This window comes from Phalacrocorax aristotelis, chromosome 13, assembly GCF_949628215.1.
Source record: "Phalacrocorax aristotelis chromosome 13, bGulAri2.1, whole genome shotgun sequence".
NCBI lineage: Eukaryota > Metazoa > Chordata > Aves > Suliformes > Phalacrocoracidae > Phalacrocorax > Phalacrocorax aristotelis.
The window spans coordinates 12,726,763-12,748,243 of record NC_134288.1 but is presented as its reverse complement, the minus strand read 5'-3'; the positions used below and the strand labels follow the sequence as shown (position 1 = coordinate 12,748,243).

The window sequence follows — 21,481 nt, the reverse complement described above, 5'->3', positions numbered from 1 at the left end:
TATTCACGCCAGTGTAAATGCCATGCTTGGAGCCAAAATTGAGCTCCATCAGCCAGGGAGAAACCCTCCCTATGTGCAAATGAGGAGAAAGGACCTGCAAAATCTGCTTCCCAATGACAGGGCTTGAAAAATGCTAGTGTGCTTTGCAACCAGAGCAGCCGAGCACAGGTAAAGCAGCTTCTCCTTCTCCCCTCCCAGCCAGGTCCTCTTCCCCAGTGACAAGGAATAAATGGAAATGTGAAAGGGGCCCTGGACAGCGATGCAGGCAGAGCAGTTTCTCACTGCTGGAAACCCTTAGCAGGCAGCCAGCTGGCAGGGCTCCTTCCTGCCTGCCCGCCTGCCCGCCTGCCCGCAGCCGTGGGGCCGATGGCTGGGGACGCGAGCGTTTGTGCTCGGCGCTTCGGAAACGCCACCGCCAACCCAGCCGGGCAGACACCTGGGCATGATTTCCCTCTTTACAAAGCTCACTGGTTGCATTTGCACCCCTGGTGAACGCCTACCCTCAGCACAGCTCCCTGGCCTGCAGCAGGGTTGTGCTCTGGGTTCAGGATGTCATTTCTTTTGTGTGGAAATGGGGACAGGGAGGGATTTTATCCTTCTTTCACCATCAGGGTGAGGGAACCGCTACTTGCCAGCTGCAATTTCAGCCGATCTCTCGGCATCATTAGAGACTTCTAACGTGGCACTTAGTCAAGGTAACAAACCCTGTTTTTCCACAGTGCTCAGATGGAGTCCACCTTACTTTTCTGTTACCAAATATACACACAGTAATCAGAATGATTCCTGGTACTTTAATACACAGAGTAATACAGCCCCTTCCTCCACAACAGGGTCCTTTCTTCACTCCTGAGGGCCATTCTTCCACCTAATCACTCGTTTTCTCTCATCTTCTGAAAGAGCCCCCTTGGACAAAAATAATGCTGGACATGTAAGACATCATTGTGAATATCAATGAAGGTTTTTTTCTTTTCCTTCTGCTCCCAGTTCCTCCTCTGGGCTAAAAGTAAATAGAGTCAGCTGTAGCTGACACAGAAGCTGATGAGGGAGGCACATAGTTTGTCTGCCTGTCGGGGACTTCTTGTTTGGCAGACTTCAGATCCAGAGCCAAACTTCCCAGCTCCATCTGGGACAGGATCTGATTTTTTTCTTTGTCTGTGCTCAAATATCCTATCTATTTTATTACTTTTTTTTTTTTTGGTGGAATTTAATGATAAGTCCCTTTTTACACTTATTTTTAAAACCAATCTGTAAATTAGTATAATTTCTTTTGGGCAAGTTAGGATGCTAATTTTCAAGCACAGAAGATCCTGAGGCAACATAAAATTAATCTGGACCATACTTTGATGGATGTGTGTGAATTTGTAGTTACTAATGACTTTGTTCTAGTGGTTGCCTAAGGACCAGTGAACAGGACTTTGTTACATTCAGCACAGGAGGCTGTCGCAGAAAGTAGTATGTGCATATAAATACTTGCTGGATCAAAGGTGATAATTTTACACAAAGCTAAAGAAAACTACAGGCTGAATTGATTTGGAACAGTCTATAGCGTATCAGTAAGAAAAGCTTAGTGCCTGCTATACTCCGTTGTTTTTTCTTGTTGTTTTTTTGGTTAAAAAACGCTGCAAAAAATTGCAGGTGTTGCTGGCAACCACAAGTGGTAAGGTTAAAATCCAGGGATTTTTTTGCAAAATTGCAGGGCTGAACTGGCCTGAGCCCATTCCCAGGGTGGGCAGAAGCTGAGCTCTGTGCTGCATTGTGAGGAGGTGGTACCCCACGAGTGAGAGCAGTTGTCCTTGCGCTGTCACCTCGTCCAGCCCCGGCGGCTCTTCCCTGTGCTGTGGGGCACAGTGTAGATGTGTCATCAGGAACATTTGAAAAATACAAGTGCACGCTACAGGAAACACTCTTCTGCCGTCTGTTCATCCACAAAGCTAGCAAAACAGAGAGGGAACTGGTGCTGACCTGGGGAGACACCGTGGTACTGAATTAATAGTGTCTAATTCACTAAATAGCTTAATGAAATTAATTTACCTGACATCAGCAACACCTCCATATTATCTGGGCAGTAGAAATCTGTTCTACATTATGACTTAGCATGGGGAGTATCTGAAGGAAAATAATGCTCGTACTGTGGGCTGTGAGGAGCATCCCTTTGCCCTGCCTCGTGCGCACCCATCCCACTCAGCCGCTTGTGACGGGTGAGGTCCTGGAGACAGAGATAAGTAACCAAGGAAGCACTCAGACAGGTTAAATTTTACATACACTTCAATTATGATCCTGCATCAATAAGTATAATTAGCTTCTATTTACTTCAATTTCCAGAAAGGAAGCATCATACAAGCCATTGAAATCTCTGATGTAAGCACTGCCATCCAGAGATAGATATTTGGTCCGAAGAGTAAAAGGGTAACTCGCTATGCTGCTGTACATGTAGCTAAAACCAGACATTGTAATTAATTCTAAAGAAGACGCTCTTGTGGCCAAGTTTGACAAATAAACTTCTATTAGGATATAAAGCATCATTGATCGTTGGCAGATCAACTGGCGGCAGCATGATGGCACATGGGCACTGGAAAAATAGAGCATCTTCAGATCTGCTCCTCAGAGACGGCTGAAGCTCGTGGGTACCCAGCGAGAGCAGGCTTCTAAAAGTCAGGCTCCACGGGGGCTCTGGTATCCCCCTACAGTGCTTCCCAAGCCCTAAACAGGTGTGGGGGGGATTGAAGTTGTGAGTCAAAGCTGATCCGTCCCCATCTTTCCTGCTATGGAGATCCAAGGAAATCATGGTCTTTCATCCCAGGGAATGTGAGATGTGGAAGCAACCTATTTTTGTCTGACTGTTTTTATCCCAAGCATAACCTCCTGCTCATCTCTACTCAGCTCCAGCAGCGGGAGCTTCCAGTGCCAGAAGTCATATCTGGAATTAGGAGAATTCAGGATTCAGCAGAGAGTAACATCTAGACATTGTGAGAAAGCATATTTTTTAAGAAGCTTTCTGGCTTAATGTGGAAAGCCCCCTGTATGCTCAGCATGCGGCATTTACGCTTTCACAACTTTGACCATGGAGGTTTTCAAAACTTTATTTTATATAGAAGAGAAGTGGCTCAGATCCTGAGCTGCCCCCGGCTGAATGGGTGCAGCTCCCAGGGGAATTATCGCTGAAGCGGAGGATACAGGCTGTTGTGTCTTTTCCTCTCCATGCCATTACAAAGAACACACTTATTCAGCCTTTTAACAGACTGGCTATTTCTACTTATTCAGCTTTTGCCATGTTCCTCATTATTTATGGATTCCTTTTTCTCTTGAATTGCTTTTCTTCAAGATTCTGGTTAAAATTCATGTGGTTTCAGCATTACCAAGTTTTCCACTAAAGCCTTATTAGTGTTACCAATGTCTGCTTTTTAAATATCTTTTTTTATATTAAATAAATTTATGTGACTCTAGCTCTTTAACAATATCATCCCTTTTTAGTGCCAGCAACTCAAAATACACTATCATCATCAATAGAATTTGTGTCTATCTTGTGAGATGGGACAGGCTATAGGATGAAAACTTTATTATTCCAATTGTGGAAGATTTGGATGTTTCCTGTTTTGCAAAGTGCTCTCTGGCTCACCTGTATCTGAATGCAGTCTCCTTTCACCTGGGAAGAGAGAGAGCCTACCGCTACCAGCTCTTTAAGGCAGAAAGTTTCTTTCTATTCCCTGTTTGCAGAGCCTCCGGCACGGCGTGACAGGGGTGTGCCATTTTATAATAATCACAATTAATATTTAACAAGAAAACTGCAGAGAACAGGATGTGAAAACCACCGCCTCCACCTGGGCACAGCGCGGCCGTCCAGGCTGGTACCTGCCCTGGGCTGGCGAGCTCGTGCCCCGACAGCCAGTACCACCCAACGGGCAACAACCAGATGTGGGCTGCGCTGCTGGCTGCCGCCCTGCTCATCCTCTTACGAGGTTTGCTCCTTCCCTACGTCCCGCTTCCACATCCACATCTCCCCGTGGCTGATGGCTGAGGGTAAACCCAAACCTGCCCCATCCCTGCTAGTGCCAGGATGCACGACCTTCTCTCTTGAGCACGCTTATTTCCCTTCTCCACTGATTTTGCAATTAATGACCGTGCATTTAATCCACTGTTTGATAACTTGGGGCTTATCTGCCCAGAGGTATTTTGGGATTCCCACTCCGCTTTTAAGTCACACCCTCCCTTAATCCAAATTAGCTTTCAAGTGTGGACAAGCCCCGTACTCCTCTGAGGTAAAGCTGTTGGTAAACAGAAGCCAGAGTGTTTCCAAGCACAGAACTACAAGGACAACGCCGTGTCTTTGAAACCCTGTGGACGCACGGTGTGCCGGGAAGCCCGGCCTCACACCACAAATGGGCATGGCACGGAGGGACCACAGCAACACCAAGCAGGAGATGCTGGAGCACTCGCTAAACAAATGGGTTTGGTTTTGAAGTTCCCTGGCAAAGAGTTGTTGTCTGAAAAGAACTTCCCATGGCAGAGGTGAGCACTTGCCCACACATGTTGGGACTGAAGTGGCTGCCTTTGGTCACCAGCTTATTTGGAGGAGAGAAGAGGCGTTTGTCTCTGCCCACATACAACTGTCGAAAGATGATCAGTATCTTTGCTGTAGCGTGCCACATTTCCTTGCATTCTGTCTAGATCACAGGATCAGTGTGGGTTTTTTTCCATTTTGCCCTTCTTTTTTCTGCTGCAATTTAGGTTTTGTACATCTACCGCAGTGACAAGGTTTGCTTGGATCATTTTTCTAAGTGATTGCGTTGCTCCGCAGGAGGGGAACAGTTGGATTTATTATAGGTGGAGCTGATGGTAACACCTATGCCTGAGACAGTTGCTCAACACTTTCCACTGTAAATCCCCGTTTTAATTACTTTTAATGTTGCAAAACTTCTGCCAGCAAGGCAAAATGTTACTTGCCATCTCCTTGAAAAGGTAACTGCTCTCTCCCCTCATTGCCAACACAGGAGGGAGACAAATACGGAGCTAGATTCTTCTCCGTGTCCCATTTTGGGTTTTTTTTGTGATTTTAGATTGCTAGAGAGTAGCTCCTGAATATTCAGCAAAGGAAGAAATTGTCAATTAGCCTCGTTTTTGCCAAGCACGGGCATTTAGCTCCAATGCCCACAAAGTGCCTGGGAGAAGGGTTTTTGTGGCAGGCTCAGAAAGCGCACCCTTTCAGTTAAGACCTGAAAAAGCTATACAAGTTCAGTATTCCTTGGTCATCTAATCAGTGGATTTCTCTTTCTGTGATCCTTTTGGAGAACTCTTCTAGATCAGCTGCTTAGTAATGATAAAGGCTTGCTCAGTCAAAAAATAATTTAAAATCATGCTTACTTTCTGTTTGTGGGCCTTTGCTTAAAAGCTGCAGTACAAACATCTCTGTGCTTAATGTTGAGCCTATAATACTGAGCAATCCGGAACTGGATTGCTGAATCAGGGCTTACTGGAAACAAAATAATCACTTTTCTGGGCAAATCAGAAAAATCTTAAAAACAGATTTGGAAAGATACAAATTACCCTCTACTCCTAAAGATCAGTATTGCCTCAAGACGAGCCCAACACCTGCCTTGCAGCTTCGCCTGGGTGAATGCAGAGGTGAAACAACAGGTGGGTGCAGCAAGACTGGGTCCAGAGAGACCTACAGACATCCTCAGAGCCAGCTGTGTCCACCCTAAAACACTCCTCAATCCCAGCATGTGAGAAATTCTCAGTGTAGATTTCATTTAAAATCTTACATTTGTGCCAGAGCAAAGAGCATTATCACTGTTAATTCATGTCTTGTATATTGTCAGCATGTGGCTGATGGCCAGGAGCTGTCAGCCCATTCAGGGGTGAGTAATTCTCCAGAATCAACAGCCACTGTGCCAGGTAAAGTATTTGGGGAGGGCAGGAAGGAGCCATGCAGCAAAGGAGTGGTTCGTATTTTTGCTGCCGCGCCTCTGAAAAATAGTTTACACAAGTGCTGGTAGAGGAATAAATCCCATCACGATGCGGGCCTTCGCTGTCGCTCCTACCTCTGATGACCACCCCTCCTCGCAAGGCTTCTTTGGTGCCCATGGCAGATAACCTGCAACAAAGAGGGCATCCATGGCACGTCTGTAGCCGGACTCTGGCCACCAGCAGGAGCCCTCCCGTGGTGCCCAGACCTGGGTTATCCCCCTGAGATGCAGCCACCCACAAGGACAGGCCCTGCAGACCCCTCTTCCACCCCCTGCCCAGGCAAAGGTCTGACGTAGCGATGATTTCCCCCCACCAGCCTTACAGCCGTTCGCCTACTAAAAAGCATTTGTATCCACCTCTGACAAACAAGTTCTGTGCTACAGAATTAACATGCTGATTCCTTTGCACTGAGAAGCACATCAATGGTAGGAGGTCATTCTGAGGATAAATATTTCTGTGACTCATCTCCCTCCTTCACTCCCTACCATTCCTTACCAGGCTCCAGCTCATCATTCCTGAGTCGTTTCTGATCACTTGTGTCCCTCCTGACATCTCATATGATTTCCTGCTTAAGAGGACAAGGTGGTGTCCCTCAGCAATTATATCAATGGGTCGCTCTGTCTTAGTCCTGAGTGATGTACTTCACCCAGACCGATCGGTTTCTAGCTCCTCAGGATGGATGCTTGTTATCCCTGTGGCTGATCTTCTGAACCACCTTCCTCTGTACATGCTTTCAAATTTTTTTTTAATTTTTTATTTTTTCCCTTTTAAAGTCCTGGCTGCTGGGTCCAATGAGGTTTCATTTGATACTTAGCTTTCAGGTACGAAAAAGGGAGGGAAGAAGACATTTCAGTGGAAAAGAGTTTCCAATCTCTCTGATCATGTAAGAAGTTTAAGAGTATGTGAAGGAAAACACCTGCAGACTCAGAAATTACAAAGTAAATAAAAAGAGCAGAACAGGTGTTATCTAAAACAAATGTTATGAGTCAAATTATAACTCCTGACTCACAGTTTTGATACTTGCATCAACATCTACGAACAATCTCAATTGCTTTAGCACTCCAGTAATTACTCTGAAGTGAAAGGGATGATTACGAACTTGCCTCCAGTTACCTGTTGTGTCTGAACAAGTGCAAGTTCAGGGCTACAGAAATAAAAGCACCTGCCAGCTGCTCTCCTGGTAGAGAATGACTCTAACCCGTGAGATGCCAGCCCATGGTGATTTCCACTGCAGCTGCTTGCTGGATGGGCAGACGGAAGGGCTCAGGCCGCCGGGAAGGCCGGGCCGGCAGGGTGGGCTCAGGCCGCCGGGAAGGCCGGGCCGGCAGGGTGGGCTCAGGCCGCCGGGAAGGCCGGGCCGGCAGGGTGGGCTCAGGCCGCCGGGAAGGCCGGGCCGGCAGGGTGGGCTCAGGCCGCCGGGAAGGCCGGGCCGGCAGGGTGGGCTCAGGCCGGCAGGACGCAGGGGATGTCGGAGCTCAGTGGGATGAAGGAACGCATTGAAGATCCAAACGTCGCATCCTGTGGCCTATGGGTGACACACGCCATGTCTCAAAGCCAGCTAGAACGTTAAAAACATCACAGAATTTGTTAAATCCATATCCGCGCGCAGCAAACTAGGGCGTGTACGACCCTCCCGGCTCGTGCGCCGCCCCGCGGGGACCCACCCGTGACACCCCCCACCACAGACGGGTCCTGAGTGGTAAGACCGGCTACCGTTCACCCCCCTCAGTTAGGAGAACTTTTTCTGCTACAGCAGGTAAGGTGAGCTAAGCTTACGCTCCGCAGGTGGCGGACGGTACAAACATCCCACAAAGCGTGGCCACGGTACCGGCTGCCGCAGCGGAGGCCGCGCCGCCCCTCCGACAGGCGCCAGGTGAGGCCGCCCGGCGCACCGGGGGCTCCCGCTGCCGCCTTCATCTGCATATCCCCGCCCCCCGGCGCGCCATTGGCCAGCGGTCTCCCCAGCAGTGGTGCGGTCCGGGGCCGTGAGGCAGGGCGTTGATTAGCATTCACCCCGCCTCCGGACGGGTGGGCGAGAAAGCTGGTTCGTCGCTTCAGCGATGGTGAGGCGGGACCAAGCACAGCGATTGGCAGAGCGGCGCGTCACTCCGCCGCTGCCAGGGCCGCACTTCCGCCTCGGTGTCAGCGGTGCCGGGCCTGGGGGGGAGGGGGGGGGGGCTGTTGCGGCGGGGCCGTCGCGGGAGCGCGGTGCCAGGTAATGCCGCCGTCCCGGGCCCGGCCGCGCCGCCCTGCTCTGCCCGCCAAGCCCAGCCGCTCCGCGTCGCTCCCCTCAGGGGCTCGGCTCCCCCTCCTGCCGCAGCTGCGCCCCCGCTGAGGGGAGGGCGGCAGCGCCTCCCCCAGCCCCGCCCGGGCCCGGCGCGGCCCAGCCCGGCGCCGGGGTCCCCTCCCTGGTGGGCTGGTAACGGCGCTCCCCAGCGCTGCGGGGCCTCCCGTCAGCCCGTCGGCGACGGAGGGCTGCACGGCGGGGCGCTGGCGGTCACCGGGTCGGGGGCGTGGGGCGGGCGGCCGCCCCAGCGCCGCGCTCCCTCCCCCGGCGGACGCGGGGTCCCGGGCGCTGCGGGCCGTGAGGCTGGGGGCTGAGGTGATGGCGTGTTGGGTGGAAACGCGGGACCCCTTCCGTGTCCCGGGCTGGGTGGCAGAACGGCCCCCCAGCCGTGGGGCTCTGCCCCGGGGACGGGGGAGGCGGTGGGGGCTGAAGGACGTGGTTGTGCAGGGCAGGCGTGCAGGGCAGTGGAGCTCTGTCCGTTCTAGCGTAGAGGTTTTTCTGATTTTTATGTCTTCTACTGATTGCTTTTGGTTTAGCAAAGGAGCCTGTGACACCCAGTTCCCAAAACGAACGCGTTGAGCTCAGCTTCAGCACGATATGCGAGCCTCAAGGGGCCTTTTAGGCCACAGTTTAAGCAGTTAGGATCTGTTTGAGTTTGGGTTTCTCTTCGTTCTTCAGTTACCTACCCAATGTTTCTCTTACAGAACTCCTGAAAGGGAGACAAGCAAGATGGGAAAAATAGCAGGAAAAAAGGCTTTTTTTTAAATAACATACCACCAGAACTTCTGCATGGTAACAAAGGTATAAATTATGTTGCCATTTATTCAGTTTGGATATTAGTCATGTTTGTGCTACCTGTATGTTTGGATTCAGGACTCCTTTTTGGAAGCGGTTTGTTACTCTGCAGCACTTGCAGGGCAGAATTTCAGATGTTTGAAATCACCTTCTGTTTTTCATGTCTGTCATAACCTTTTGTTTCCTGTCAGAGGTATCTGCCAAAGCATGTTGAACCAAGCAGATATTGCTTTTGTTTACTGTGAATTTTCTCAGTTAAAATACATAGCCTTCATTTGAGATCTCAGAAAGGAAGGGTAAAAAGAGGACACAGTCTCCTTACAGAGTCTCTGTAAAAAGACAGATCTCTGCAGAGTGGACTGGCATTACTGTACCACTCTTTTCATAGTCTCTCCTTTTCTAAAGCTTATGCATAGAAGAAAAAATAAATTTGTTTCATGCCAACTTAACCTTCCAAAGTTCAGTAACTCCACGTTCATGTTGACATCTGGGGGCAAACACTTATATATCATATTAACAAACTTTATACCAGTACGCTCTGGGACTCCTGAAACCTCAGGGCAATTTCTGGAAGCAGTGACTTGGGTAATTTCCAAACATAAAGCACTGCGCCATGGGACGGAAGTAGGAGAACTGGCTGAACTAGCATGGAAGCAAGAAATTCCAAGCAATTATTTTCCCCTAAGTAACCGTCTGGGTTTTCAGTTACTGTGAACACAGCTTTTCTTAAAATAGTTGTCAAGTCATACAAATGTTGGACCATGTGTCAGAAAGTTGAGGGAGATCTAGGATAAGATCAGGTGCGATTCTTAATGTTGCTTTCCTGAACCAACAGCACCTCATAGCGCACTTGTAACTACAGGGAGTGCTCAAAAGGAAACACAGAGGTGTCTGCTGTCCAGGAATAAATATGCCGTTTTTCTCCAAAACAGCTCTGCAACCCTGCCAATATAATCTTATAAACAGAAGGCAAGAGTTCAAGATAGGGTTTGTTGTCTAATCATAATTTTCTATGCCTGCAAGTAGTTGAAGACTAGATGGGTTAAAGGTTTTAGTTGGTGCAGTACTGAAAAACAGCACATAGCTGTTTGTTTGCTGACATCTGCATGAATGTACTTGATTTGGTAACTGATCATGGAGGGTAATTTTCACTGTTGGATGGTTTCTTTAAATCAATTTTAATACTGTTACTGCTTTCTATGATACGTATTTGCTTCAGCTGACAGGTCTGATGATCGAAGCTGGTATTTCAGTCTTTCTTCTTGTGAATTCCACTGTGCGAACTTCACACATGCTGACCTAGAACAAAGGTGGAAGGCTTAGCTTTCTGTTACTTTAGTGTTGCCTGGAAAACATACCAATCAGTTTTTTTCACTTTGATAAGGCTATATTTTTAAATCACTGTTTGTAGTGCCAGTCAGATGATTTTTTTTGTTGTTGTTTGGAAGCAAGATCCACATGCAAGTACGCTGAATTTTTAAGCAGACAATTCATCAGCTTTGGTATTTGAAGTAACTTGTCCTTGAACAATGCAATGTTACATGATGCTACTTGAGAACTAGAACCTCTGTTTACAAGTTGGCATTTTTTCCTAGTCCTTCACTCAGTTTTGTCACCTGAGTCATGAGGATATCTGCTAAGAGATGTCTGTATTTGACACTAAGATGATGTTTTTAAATGCTCAGTGTTTAGTCAGTTCTCTGTGAAATAACTAAAATGTTACTTTTAGTGTTCTACTTCTCGTACGTTTTTTGGAAGGAATGCATAAAATCAGGCGTGCAAAGAATATGTGTTAAATGTCGGCTACTCAACATCTTGAATGTTTTTGCTGAGTTTGAATATGTAACTGATCACAGGGGCCTCTTCACCTAGCTGAATAAATTGGAAAGTGAGAGCAATGAAAAGATTGGTCACTCTGTGCCTGCCACTTTGGAAGATTTGGGACTTTGATATGCTGCTTCCTGTTGCAAAAACAATATAGGTTATGCGTTATATCGAGTCTTTTATGGTTTTTATTATTTTATGGAGTAGACCACTATAGAACTTGGAATGAAAGAATACATTATCTCAGTCCTCATACTCTTAATAGTTACTATGCAGAAGAATGTATGATGCTGTAATTATGTACTTTGTATTCTTAAAGGCTTGTAATAGCAAGTTGCATGAGAGCAGTAAGCAATTAGAATGTGTCAAATGTGGCTTACCATTACTTTCAGTTATACTCTTCAAAAATCTGTTGTTGATTCAGTGCAAAAAGATAATGTCTTAATTTTCAGGATCAATAAGTTACAAGAATAGACTAAGTTTACTTAAACTTGATTTTTTTTAATACAGTTACAATTGAAAATTCATTTGTGCGTCTAGACAGATTCTTTAGATTATTTCAGTATATTTTATTATGCACATAATTTAATGAGACAGATTTCTAGTAAGTTACAGCAGCCCTCCATTCAGAAAGTGCAGGAGGCTGGGTCGCCTCAGCTGCCCGTGATTGTTTATAAAGTTGGCGGGAGCATGCACAAAAGGTGAATTGTGCCTGCAGCTGCAGAAATACATCTGGACCTTTTAGTCTTGGCCCTCATGGCTTTACAGTCCAAAACTTAAAATGGATATTGCTCCGTTGGACACGTAATGTCGGTGCTTGGCATTAGATTGAACAGAAACCTTGATCTGTGGCGTCCCTCTTTGAGTTCAGTTCCTTTGCTGTGCTGTCAGAGGTTTAGATGAGATAAACTTTGTGGTTGTTGGGATGCTACGAACCTCTGAGGTATTACAAAGAAGTCTGCAAGCTTATGATGTTTGTCAAGAGATGTGTTTTCATGATGGATAACTTCAATATATTCTTACTAGCATTATTTTTACTCTTCTGAGTGAGGTTTTTTTAGGGCTCCCGAAAGAATCTGTGAATATATTTCATTGGGTTTTGACTCTAGTGATAGTTTAAAAGTAACAATGATAAGGAAAGTTTGAAGATTATAAGCATTTGAATTCTGAGGTGCCTGTGGTTCATGTCACTCACTTCAGACCTAACTAGCTCCGGCCACTGAGGTAGACCCTGTTCCCTACAATGTGTCAGTGCGATCAAGTGAGAACGAGAATCCTTTTAATAATGCTCAGTTGTAAAACTCGTACCTGTTAAGGCTAGGGAGAAGTTAGCTCACCAGCCTGTTTATAATGGTCCATTTAGCAGCATGTTTGCTTACTGGATGAAATGAGAACTTTGTTAAAAGAACAGAACTTCTCCCCCATGCGTATGTTCTTTCTAGGTTTTGCGTGACATCAGTGAAACTGTTGAACAGTTGTTTAATAGTGAAACAAAACCGCTAACTATATTTAGAGATGCAAATAACTTCATTTACATGGCCTTATTTTGTCTTAATTGTAGTTCTAAGTGCTGCGCAACCATTTTATTATCTGAGTGGGTTGATGTTACTGAGCAGAGAGCTAGGTGGTTTCTTTATTAAAACTGAACTCTGTTTAGAGATACTTGTCCTGTCTTGAGAGTCAATGTTTATCTTTTTTTTTAAAAAAAAAAATCTCTTGACAACAGCACAACAGCAAACATAGTGACACCCTCATACTGGAATCCATTAATTATTTACTATAAATGTAGCTTTAAAGGAAATTCAACCATAGCAGAAACTCTGACTTTCAAAAGTTTTTGCAAATTTGTGGTATCATCTTAAAACTCTTTAGCAAATAGTCTGCTAGCTGTGCGCATGAGCTCGGGCTGCAGAATTTCAGTGTGAGGGGAATTGTTGGTAAGCATAAAAATATAGTTTCTTATGCTCTAGGGCTTTGCACTAGGTTAGTCAGCTGTTGTCATCCTGCTTTATTTGCAGTATGATTCCTATCATAAATGTGTAAGAGTCTCCATGAAAATTATTTGTAAGATACCTTGTATGGAATAAATGTAAAACTATACTGACCTGGAGAGAATGGGTCCACAGAAACAAAGAAGGAAGGAAGATCTATAAACTAAACCTGTAATTATTTTTACTGTTCTAGGGTTTTCTCCAGTGGTGTTATGTGCTGTAATTCTCTTCACATTCTTAAACTTCAGTGATCAATTTATAGGGCTGATGAGAGATATTCAGGCATATTTAGTTTCACCTTCAAAGTAAATTTCAGTTCAAAGAGAAGTGTTTATAAACAATTAATTATATATCATTTGATGCTTGTGTCCAAAGCCACTGTGTTTGGAGTTATTGATTGCTTCCCACCTTGTCTCTTGCAATAACATAAAACAACTCCTTCAGGAAACTAGCAAGAAGTAACTGGTTTTACATGACAGTATTGCTAATTTTTTAACAGTGGGGCTAGAAATGAGCTGACATATCAGTCATGATCAAGCCTGGCATTATGTGTCATGGGTAAGGAAGGCACGTAAACCAGAATTTTGCGATCTTCTATAATTGCGGACAGGGAAATAGTTTCCAAAGGAAGACTACAAAGTGCAAAGAATGCTGTACCAGATGCTCTCAGGTAGAAGTGTCTCAAATATTGATGTAATGCTAAAAAAAAAAACATTTACAGAGTTCTGTGGGAATTTCAGTGAAGTGTTTTGCATCTGAAAATACTAATCTGCTGGAATCGAGTTTCCCTGGCCTTCTTTTGTTAGGTTTAGTAGAAGTTCTGTGAGCCAGTACCCTTAGCCATAGCACAGAATTCTTGGCTGAAGTGAAACTGAGGGTAGCTGTAAATTCTGTAGGTAATTGAGCGCTCTGCTGCTGGGTATTCTCTATCCAGTGTCATCTTTACAATTTTTATGTTCAGTAGATAATGTTTTTGATAGCAGCGCTGTAACTGTGTGCTGGGGGCAGTACTCAGTGCGCAGGACAACTGTTGTGGTTTGTTCTGGTGCAGAAATAAATTTTGCAGCCTGAACTCAGTTGCAAACCAGATTTTAGTGTTTCAGTTGGCTCTAATTCTTGTGAAGTATCACCAAAAATCTGTATTCCTGAGAGAGCAGAACGTGATTCTCTCTGCCATAAATCTGTGTGGCTCATGTGTTCAAAGCTAAATTTTCAGATGTTCAGTTTGCTGCTACCATTGTTTCAAGTGCTTTAAAAATAAGTTCAGCTAAACTGTCAGCTTAGGATGCTTCACTGCTTTGGTTCTGTGGTGGGTGGACCCTGGCAGGCAGCTGGGCCCCACACAGCTCCCCACTGTGGGGTGTGGGAGGGAATCGGAAGGGCAAAAGTGAGAAAACTTGAGGGTAGAGACAAGGACACTTTAAAAAGTAAAGGTGTGGAAAAAGCCAAATAGAAATAAAGAAAAATGAGAAATGCAAAAGCAATTGCTCGCTATCAGCTGATCCATGTCCAGACAGTCCCTGAGCAAGGCCAACTCCTGCAAAACTCCCCTCCAGTTTTCTTGCTGAGTGCAATGGTATATGGTATGGAATATCCCTTTGGTCAGTTGGGGTCAGCTGTCCCCACTGTGTTGCCTCCCAGCCTTTTGTCCACCCCCAGCCCACTTGCTGTGAGAAAGGGAGAAAGCCTTGATGCTGTATAAGTACTCTTCAGCAATAAACATGGGTGCGTTATCAACACTGTTTTGGTCACAAATCCAAAGCACAGCACCATGTGGGCTGCTAGAAAGCAAATTAACTCCATCCCAGCAGGTCCCAGTACAGGTACTCACCTGTCCCCAGGGCATTTAATAACTCCCAGCTGCACTAAGGCCTATAACAGGGATAGCTGCAATCTTCAAAGAAATGGAAAAGGGGTGCAGTGGACCAGGTCTTCAGCTGATCCTCTTTGCTCAACCTCTCTGCACTTTGTTTAACAGGCTTGAGAAGGAAGTTGCCCCTCTCTTACCGTGGATGTGGAGTGAGTTTCATCTTGCCATGACATCTTGGTGGAAGATGCTATTACATTCAAACTTTGGAGTAAGAAACAAATAAAACTTAGTAAATAAAATCCTCTTCGGGTTTCTGCCATCTGTGTAGCTCTTCTCTGGTTTAAGAGATATTAAGTGCATGATAATTACAGCAGGTATCTTAATTGCCAATTAAATTGACTTCTTGGATAATTTTTATACATGTTTTAGATCCAGCGTTGTTGGTAACCTAATTTCATGAGTCAATTAAGACTCACCCTTGCTGAAGCTTTCATTCAGAGATGAAACACTGCAGTTTGATGCTTTCAGGAGCTGTGTATGAAGCAAAAACACATGAATATTTATCTTCCAGTTCAAGCTATTTATTTCTGTCTCTTGAAGTACTACAGCTATATTTTATTTCAGATGGCAACTCAAGAGAAGATGGGGTTGGCTCTTATTCCACCAGTTATGCTGTAAGACTGCTGGGGTTTTTGTTCTGTTTTTTTTTCTTTTATTTTTTTTATTTGTTATTTTTAGTGTTAATATGAAGGGTGTGTATATTTGATCTTCTACTGGCTGTTTTGGAGTCTCTTTCTGGACAGAAGGTGCATCCTGAACACAGGATATCAAACTAATGAAAATGTTGCTCTTCATTAACATATGCTGTTAGGTGGATTAAACAGGGAATGGAATGAATTTTCCTTTGTATCGAGCTAATTTTAAATTCTGTCGATACTATTTCTATTAAATTGAGTTTGTGCCCTTCTGATCGATTAAAGAGAAGCAAAAACCTTAAAAGTGCATGTCTTTTCAGAGCTTGTGGGATTTGCCCCTTCTCTTCCTCCCCCCGGCAATACTTGTGCAGTACTTTTATCATGTGAGATTTGAGAGAAAGTTTTCATTATTTCGTTGTTTTTTTTTTTTTGAGGAAGGCCTCAAGCAACCCCCCCCGCTTGCAGGTGTTCTCCTTACAAGTTAAAAAACTTAATCTGTTTTAAAATTTGCTATGGAAGTGTGCATCCAAGAAAACCTTGTTAGGCATGTGAAAAAGCTGATGAATGTGCTAGTTCATGAATTCTTTGGTGGCGCTTTAATTCCAGTGTATTGAACTTCTAACGCCCTACCTGCTCATGCTGGTGAATGTCTGTGTTTATTTTCATGACTGCTTACTGTTTCCGTACTTGGTTTTACTTAAATGCTCCTTGATCTCACAAGTAGATTCGGCGTATAATGAACATGACCTAGTGTTTTCTATACATCTCTCAGAGCTAGAACATGTGCTTTAAGAGCAAAAAAACCCCAGGATTTGTAAAGGTAGCAGGTTGGTGTCAACAAAGCAGTGGCTCTCCAGAATTGCTGCATGATGTGAAATTGCAGCTTCAGGTCTGGAGGAGTAAGACACTGCAGCTGTAGTCAGCCAGCCAGACTTCAAAACTGATCTTGCTGAACCGCATTCCAGTCAAATTAGTCACTCCAGTTTACCTTTCTATAGAAATGTAAATGTTTCTTTAAGGAGGAGTAACTTTTGGTTAACCAGCTCGGTCTTTGTTGAGGATTAACAAAGGAGAACAAGTTAGTATGGAGTAACTAGTTATGTTGAATTAATTAAGTCATAGTAATTGCATGTTTAAACTCTTACAGGTTGTTTTGAACAGGTACTAGTGTTTGGGATTCTTTGATTGGAGTATGAGTTCTGAGGATCCAGGATCTTGGCAACACAGGCATAACCTGTTTTTTAAAATTTTTTCTGTTGAGGAATGGAATTTGAGAAGGAGCAAGCACATGGTGATGACAAATTTGAGGGGTTACTAACCTATCTAGATAAATGGCATAGGAAATATCAACTTCTAGTACTTGATAGAGCTGTAAGCAAATTAACTGCTGTTATGCACAGCCATTACAGGTTATCTCCACAGCCTCATCTGGCATACAGGTTTGGAGAGTACAGGTGCCAGAGACCTGGCAGACGGTGGATCTCCACACCTTTGGTTTCAGAGAGAAGCTATGAAGGTAGAACCTCTCTTTACAAGAGGTGCCTGCTTCTCTCCTGATATAGGCACTCATACACGTCACAGAATGCGTGGGGCAAATCAGATACTTTATAAAGTGATTGAAAAGTCTTGCACTTTTGTTGTCCTGGTTTTAAAAATAAATTCACGTGGGAGGAAGTGGTTTAAAATAGGTGGGAACTGTGCGAAGTCTGGGACTGATCTTACTGATACTGTACCCCTGCAAAAGAGTTCCGTGTACCTTCTGCTGGGGACTGTGAGCTTGTACAGGACCCTGTGAACTGCACAGAGTTAAGCTTTTGAAAGCAAAGTGTGTTGCTGGAAGCAGGTCACCTGGTACGAGTTACTGTCGAGTTACATGTTCAGCTCAGTGCTTGGCAGAACACCGTGACAGTATTCATAACAAGCTGATTGACAGGTACGGTATGACTGTTCCTTCCTTCCTTCGTCACAGGACCTTATTTGTCACCGTAGTGTAGGTGGTATGAATAGTTACATTCTCTGCATCAGGGCTGTAAAGATCACTGAGAGAAGCATCTTTTCTCCTGACAGTGGGCTTCTCGGGTTCTGTCTTACCCGTGTTGTGACCACTGGTGTGCCATTCGTATTTAGGAACAGCCGTTTCAGTTTGTTTTCTCTATCTGTGACAGATGTGCTTCTGGAAAGCAGAAAGTCAACCTTAGTAATTTCCTCCTCTCTGTAGAACCTGTTTCAAGGTGTGCTATGGATGTGGGGCAGGTATTTTCTTGTGTTTCCACAGTATTTATTGCAACTGCATGCTTTGTTTCATCCTTTGCCTTTGCAAAACGTCCTGTCCCTTAAGAAAAGGACTGTCCATGTCATTAGTCACACAGGAATGTGCGAACCTCTTCTGATAAAGTGCGAGAATTTAAAGGAGTTTTAATGAGTAACCTGCTTTTGGCTGTGCAGCACCGGTGAGACCTTTTAATAACAAAAGTACAGAACAGACTTTGTGCCCCTGTGACTAGTAGCTGTATTTCTGTCCCTTACCTGTTCAGGTTTTGGGGTTACTTGCTTGGAACCGACATGGCATTCTTATTTCAGCACTGGTATCTGCATTTTTAAATTGTGTTATTGGACAGCACAATATCCTGTTTAACCTGTTTGTGGGTGGCTTTACAACATCACTAAGGTGCAAAGCTTATTTCAGAGGAACCAAAATGGTAGTCGTTTGATCAGAAGATACCAGAAGCTCCTACAGGTTTTTGACTTGCATGCTATGCTTAGCTTAACTCTTGCTAGTCTGGTTTTGTATATTCTAGGCATTGGCATGCAAATAAGCAAAATGACTAGAAAAACTAGCTTCCTCCCAAATAACTTGTTCAAGACTTGCTTCAGTCAATTACGTTTGACTTCGTTGTTTTCTGTTCATTGCTTTGGCAGTCACTTTAAATTTAATTTCAAAGAGTAAAATTGTATTGTGAATATTCTGGACAACCTAGTACGGAGAATTTCTCGGAGCAAAGTATAAGATAATAAAGCCTGCAGTACAGATTTACCAACCAATTATGAAGTTGTACTGTTGTGATGGGTATTATACTTTTTTGGATGCTTTTATCTGTTGTCTTTCAGTTTGAGCTTCAAAAATAGCATCTCTCCTCTAGGGAAATCAATCTATTACAAAAATAAAAATAAATGTGGCAGTTTTTATTCATGCACACAAATCTAATTAGTATATACAAATCCATAGCCTTAAAGTATGAGGAAGTAGATGAGCTTTGTCGCTTATCTTGTAAATCACGAAGTCTGGGCTGCTTGTGGTCAGGGGTGTGTTGTCATCATTAAATTACAAATTTTGGTTCTCTCAAGATGCGTCTACTTGCAGCTTTTTCCTTTTATTTATAAAATTATTTCTATACAGTCTCTCTTTGGTCATAAATGTGGCGATGCAGCTGGGCTGCAATCCCCAGGCAAAAGCACCTTTCTGGGTGTCTGTGCCTTGAGTACCCAGGCCCAGCCTGTGAGCACTGGCTGTTAAAGGGAAGCCCACTAAGATAAGTTTAACCTATAAACCAGCAAACCCTGATTGCTGACGTAGTGTTCTTTACAACAAAGAGCGAGTGAAGTCCTGTGTGGAAAACTTGTTCGTTATATTCCTAATGATTAATATGTATGTGAGAAAAGATCTAAATATACTTTGTATTTCTTCTACACTGTAGGACTAAAAGATGTGAACGTGATATGACGTTTATGCTTAATGAAAGATTTTCCAGGATGGCAGTTGGTCCTAAGCTCCTGAAGGTCTGTCTGACGCAGGAGTATTGCACCTTTCCCCGAGTGGCAGTTTTGATAAAAGCTGCTGACTAGAGTTGCTAATGTGTAAGTGGATTCTTCTGGGTACATCATGGACATGGAGGAGGAAATACAGATTACAAATTTTGAATATGAAACAAACAGGATGTTTTTGTCTTCTGGCTTTTCAGCCTAGTTTAAAGTAGCTTTTTGCTGTTGCTTTTAGTAAGAGAAAAAGACTTAATCCTAGCTTTTTGGCTCATGAAAGCTAAACGTTGTTTTTGTGTATTCAGCTACACACAAATTCATGTTAATCTCTGCTAAGAGCGTTAAGTTATTCCTGGTGTAACTCAGATGCAACATGTGTTATTTTATCTTTTTAAAAATGCTCCTAGAACCTTAGGAGAATTTGTGACTTTTTTAAAGTGACTAGTTACAAATCTTTGTATATGACTTACAGAGATACAACTGAATTTTCATTGTCAAATAACAGTGAGCTTGAGGTACGGAGTGAGGTGTGTATCAGGAGAACACAGCATAACTCTTGCTTTCAGTTAACTCAGGCCTTTGGTTCTAGTTACTTCATTTGTACTTAGTGAGTGTTTTTATAGGAAAGCTTCATTGTCTTTGTAGTGAAACTACATGCTGTGTGATGTAGTTCCACTTCAGAAGTCCTTTATAGTGCAAGTTGTATTGTGCAGGAGCAGGGCGAGGAGAGACTGGCATTCATCTGTCTGACCCTCTTTACTCTAAGGCTCTTAATGATAACTGGTAATTTTTTAAGTCATAATTTTTATTTCTTAGTGCCTTCTCTACAAGACTATAGCATACTGGAGTTGCTGTTACAAAGCATCTCAGGAGCTTGCAAGCTGATATGTAATGTGGCTGTGTTTGCATAGGGACCCTGAGGAAGTGTGCTTTTTGCATTTGAACTGCAGGGGGGTGGGTTTTCAACTAGCTTTTTTTTTTTTGCTTTTTGTGTGTTGTGGGTAGATGTAAGGCTGTTTCAGAACACAGTCCCGCCACGTGAGCTGTATGCAACAACAATAGGATAGTCCTGCTGCAAGAGCTTAAATAATAGAGACTGAACATAAAAAGGGAAGATGTAAGAAAACATGGAGAAAATTAAGAAATTTTAGCGCTGATCATGAGGGCTGTATCTTGTGCATGTACCAGTTTCCTTCTGGAAATACTGGCTGCTGTTTTGCTTAAGGGATGCAATACTTACGGGCAACTGAAACCATAAATGAGTTGCATCTGCAAGGATACGGTACCTTGGAGGGTTAAAGACGCCCTCTAATAATGTCACTTCTTTTTTGGCAAACTAGTGGAGTCATTCCAGCATGGTGATAATGGCTTTTGGGGTGAACAGTTGTCCCAAGGTGTCGAGTTCCTGTTTTCTGTAGCAATTTTTCTTTGGCTTCCCTCTTTCTGCCCCTGTTGAAAGGTTTACATAGTTGCATCCTCAAGGACAGATTTTCTGCAAAGATATGACGTATTTGGAGATCTCAGAAGAGGTACGTCTGAATATATTGCTGGTAGGGCTGGAAGGTTTGAAGAAACTGTAAGACTGACAGCAGCTGTGGTATGAACAAGCTTTTTTTTTTTAACAGAGTCAAGGACTGGCTTCCACTAGGCAAGATAATGCGGGGACAGGTACACTGACTTGTACTTGCAGTACAGATTTAGAACAATGTAATCAACGCTGCTGTTCAGTTCACCCAGAAATCTGAGCTAGCTGCTACTCTTGAACCAATGGTTCGTTAAGAAGGTTTCTTCCTTTCTTTGATTCTGTGGCACCATGGTGGCTCGTGGCGTGGACTGCCTGTATCTTTTTGAAGTGAAGCTGCTGCTCCTTTGGCTTATGCAAGCAGAGTGCTTGCTGATAGCCTTGCACTGGAAGTCTTCAGACATACATGTATCTGTTAATGTTTTGAGCATCCTTGCCTAGGAGAATGCAGCACTTTGACAGAAGTGAGTCAGAAACTTGTTGCTGATGAGCAAGAAAGTTGAAGACAAGTTTAAAGGTCTGTGACTGGAGGACAGCATGGGAAAAAGGGAAGGAAACTATCTCCCAGCTGAGAACAATTGCAACAGCACTGTAGCAATAGTCAAGAGAAACAGCTGCGTAAATTTTTGTCCTTGTGGAGGTGAGGACTTGTAAATAAGAAAATGCTAAAGATTATGTGGAAGCTCAGATACTCATCATGATGCAGAGATTGATGTAAAATCCTATAGTGGTAAGCAAAATAGGGAGTTCCTAAGGGAAAAGTGACAAACTGAGATACCTGGCCTTTGCAGATGTTACACTTCAACACGAATGCTACCTTCATTAACTTAGATGAGG

At 44.0% G+C, this 21,481-nt stretch overlaps 1 protein-coding gene across 11 annotated transcripts in view; it reads left to right on the top strand.

The window, feature by feature from the left end:
- The first annotated feature begins 8,116 nt into the window (after positions 1-8,116).
- OSBPL2 (oxysterol binding protein like 2) overlaps positions 8,117-21,481 on the top strand; it is a 38,973-nt gene continuing 25,608 nt past the window's right edge. Inside the window, exons 1-3 of one of the 11 annotated variants that reach the window (XM_075108736.1) lie at positions 8,124-8,179; positions 8,956-9,052; positions 14,840-14,939. The gene's annotated coding sequence lies outside the window, so the exon portion shown is untranslated. Of the gene's footprint in view, positions 8,180-8,410; positions 8,567-8,955; positions 9,053-14,839; positions 14,940-21,481 lie in introns of those variants that run through there. The other 10 variants (XM_075108731.1, XM_075108739.1, XM_075108738.1 and 7 more) reach the window with 10 other exon arrangements.